We start from the raw sequence: 4,148 nt of genomic DNA, 5'->3' as shown, positions 1-4,148 counted from the left end.
AGTTATTACAATTTATTTTGTCAAATATTTACTGTGAGTAAATTGCTTTCTGCCTTCTTAGCTTCTTTTAAGAAATGCTATCTAAGCTCATGGTATTTAGCTGTAGGGAAGGAATAAAACCCAAACTTAATAAAATGACTAATCTTAAACACATTAACTCTTATAAGGAAATTCTTAATATATTGAAAAGGTCCCTGTGTCAATAACAACATTTACAGGTTTTACCTTAGGTTTTCAAATGTTATCTTGATTTGCTCTTTTTCTCTTCAGAAGAAGACACAGATGCAAACTATTCTTGGGTAAAGGCTACCGATGTCTTTAATTGTAGTATTAAAACCAGTCATGTGAGCGTAAATTGTTTCCATTGAACCTTAAGTAGTAATACGTTAGTCTTTAAATATTTTGCAAGTACCACATTGGAAGTATCACATACGAAAGTCTATCTATACTGAACTGCAGAACAACAAGTTATACGTAGGAAAGTCAACACATCTATCTGCATTAGCTGGCAATTCATTCTCATTAGTAGCACACACACTGACAAAGCCGTGAACACTGCGTTCAGGCAGGCAGAACTGATGACACAAGCTGTCCTCCGCAGGAGGTAATGAGCAGCTTCACCAAGGCACAACTGGGGGTCACCCAAATGCTGAATCCACCAAAGCCTTACGTTAATAAAAACACTGATATTTGGCTTTTAAAAAAATGCCGATTGGTCTCTTTTATGCCAGAATATCATCCTAGGAGAAGAAAATCCCCTTTAGGTTCTTTTCATGACTCTTGGTTTTTGTTTCAGTCCAAAATACAGACATCCTTACTGGTTGTAATGAAAAAGCTGCTATGACAAAATGAAAGATAGCCTGTACAGAGCTTTATTCTTCTATAAAGAATGCACAATGATACTGGGTAATTCACCGCAAAAGGTATCTAGGAAGGAGAAATGAAATTCGGAAATAGTTAATATATTGCTACGTTCATTGCAACCTAAAACCAATTTTTGACATGCACATTTTGCACTGTTTTTCTTGGCAGCCAACTGTTTTCATACTTACAAAATTTATTGTTATTGTATCAAGCTAAATCTACATGTGGTATTCCAAGGCAAAGATAATTGTGTGTATTTAAAGCTTTTCAGGATCTTGTAGTTAGAAAAAAACCCAGTACTCTAAAACCTTCCCTGCATTTTTATTCTTTTCACTTATAAAAATGGGATTTTTGCAAGACCATGTGATTTGGTAGTATCTGATGTAAGCATTGGTGCTAATCCAGTCAAGCCTTTGGGTTGAAGGGCTCATGAGAGCAATTAAGGAAAAGGAGGAGTTTTAAAAACTCAAAAGTTGTTTTGCCAAAAAAGTGGTTTTAGATGTGGCCATCCTATATGGGCACAGACCCTAAACATGGCCTCAGCAGACTGGTATAGAAAATACGCAGCTCTACCATTCCGTAAGGTAAAAAAGATTGCTTTATGTCCCGTTATTTCAGTGCATGCTAGTTACACAGCTGTAGTTCAACGAAACCATCAGATGCTGCACTTTATAATTTGTATCTATGCAGTTCCTGTGGTTCTAAAAATCTCAAAATTGAAAAATGTTAACAGCTTTTGAAAAAATTGTATGAATTTTGACCACTCTGAGCTGTCAAAAAAATCCCCAAAATAATTTTTACATGACTGAGAGCAAACCCCCAACCTCCTGCCACATGCCATACAGAATGCCAAAGAATTCCAGTGACTTATATTTGTTATTGAAATAAATTGATCTGCGACTTTCTGACTCATAGCCTGATACAGGAGGTGTATTAAATTATTCGGAAAGCATTTTCGAGTGTTAAGTTCTTATTTATTACGAAACAGCTCCCTAGGGCATGTTCTTCTGCACTGCCTTGTCATGGGGTGTAGGCTTGACACTCGACACGTTTACCAAGTCAGGTACACGCAGCCACAACGACACATGAACAACCTTCACCTTGGAGTTCAGGACTATTTGCCCTTAACAGTTAATCTATGTAGACAAATAAAGGATATAAATAATATAATAAAGGCTTAATTTGTATGTTAGCTTGTGAAAAAAAAAATTGCAGAAGTCCCCAACTAAGAAAACTTTTTTTTGTACAAGTATTAATATGAATTTACTTAGAATAGGATTTCACCCCCAGATTTACAAAGAAGTGGAGACTACATTTAACCCTAGAAATAATACGACAAATTTTCCTGAATTTGTATATATAACTGAAGTGAATTCAGTAGTTATGCTTGCATAACAAAGTTGACTTTGGTTTATTATTCCACTTTTGAAACTATGCAGTACAAATTGCAAAATGAAAAATATCCAGTAGGTGTCATCTTCCTACATATTGTAGGTATGATAATCAAGTTTAGATTTTTTTTTTAACTGAAATGAAAAGTACGAGTCTTACACACTGCAACAAGTCTTCTGAAGAACGCACGTAAAAAATGTATGAATTTGATCTGATACGCTTTACTAACACTAGGATTTCTGGAATATTTGCAAGCTGGAACTGTTTATGCACAAAATGATTTGCAGATACGCATGACTGTACTTACATGCCTAAATAACATCTGTAAAATATGCCTGTAAATGCACGTTATTTAAACCTGAAAATCCATTTAATGGATTCCATTTAATCCATGTGTCCTTAAAGCAATATAAATAAGTACTACAGCGTTGCCTCTGATCCTGAAGCCTGCGTTGCAAAAATAGACTTGAGATCCTCTTTACTGATGAGGATATTTAATGAAGCTGGAAGGGCCTCGGGAGGGCAGGGAATCCCATTTCCATAAACGGTGTTTCAAGTTGTTGATTTCTTGAAATTGCACCTCATATAAATATTTTCATGCGCATTATTGAGCATTATCAAGTACCCAGATCTGCTTGATTTACATTGCTTTTCATTTCAGACCGAATACTTTTATTTATATTCAGCAGCTTCATACTTAGTTGAGGAGTAAAATTATCCAGGCAAGCCTGAATCACTGTGATTCAGCCATCTTCAAACCCAAGTAAAATAAACACATTTTAAAGCCTAACCTCTGTTGTCTGGCATGGGGATACTTACTGGGTCAGAGTTATGCCTTTCAGCATGTGATTAAAACATGCACTTTGTCCGTGTCCGTGGATTTTGTAATACAATCCTTTAGCAATCTGGCAACGTTTCTGGCTTTGTTAGTGTGGGGCAGCGCTTAGGAAAGTTCCTACGCAATGCTGTTGTTGCCTGATCCAAGATCCTTTGGCAACAACCTGAAGATTTCCAAGGCTTAAGCCACGACCTAGCCAGGCTCACGAAGAGGCTGAGCCGTGGCAGGTGAAGCCGGAGGCGGACAGTGGCAGCACACGGCAGCGTGGCAGACGCCGCCGGGCACGCCAGCCGCGTTCAGTTCGGGCCTGACACCCGCTCGCGGTTTGCACAAGCGATGGGGTGGGAAACGCCCCCGTTTCAGAGGGCCTAACACTGATTGCACGTTTGCATTTAAGTTTTTTGTTTGCTTGGTTTTAAATCAAGTCAGCTGGAAGTTTCCAGTAGTTCCCGTCTCTGCGGCTTCTGCGAAGGCGCACGAGGAAGGAAACAGGAGTTCAAAGGAAAACGCCTTTTTTTTCCATACGATCCCGATCCACGCTTACGCACCCAGTAAGGCAGGGCTTTTGCATCACACACGAAAGGAAATTCTGCAGTAACCCTCCCCTGGCGAAAAGCTCTCCGAGGTGAGCTTGACTCACCGGGGAGCAGCGGGGGGCACCTTCCCTCGGGGCAGAGAGGAGCTGGCCGGCGGGGAAGGGACACCCACCGCCACCGGCTCCCGGCGGGGCGGGCCGGGCCCGCCAAACAAGCACGCTTTTTTAGTCTTCGTTGTGGTGGAGTAGTGCTCTTAGGCATACGAGGAGTGAACCCCACTTTACCTTTTATGTAATAGCAGACGGCGCGCTTTTTTTTTTTTTTTTTCCCCCGCTTTGCCTCTGCGGACACGCCAGAGGGGGAAGGGCGAAGCTCCCCGGGAGCGCGGCGCGGCAGGGCAGGACGAGCCCCCGACAGCGCCAGCCCGGCTGACTTCGGCCCCGCTGCTCCGCTCCGCCACCTTCCCCCAGGGCCCGCGGGCTGGGGGGGGGGGGGGAAAACCGGCCGCCGGCCCCGCA

This window comes from Haliaeetus leucocephalus, unplaced genomic scaffold (assembly GCF_000737465.1).
Source record: "Haliaeetus leucocephalus isolate CR32 unplaced genomic scaffold, Haliaeetus_leucocephalus-4.0 Scaffold555, whole genome shotgun sequence".
In the NCBI taxonomy this organism is placed as follows: Eukaryota; Metazoa; Chordata; class Aves; order Accipitriformes; family Accipitridae; genus Haliaeetus; species Haliaeetus leucocephalus.
This window is presented reverse-complemented; position numbering follows the sequence as displayed.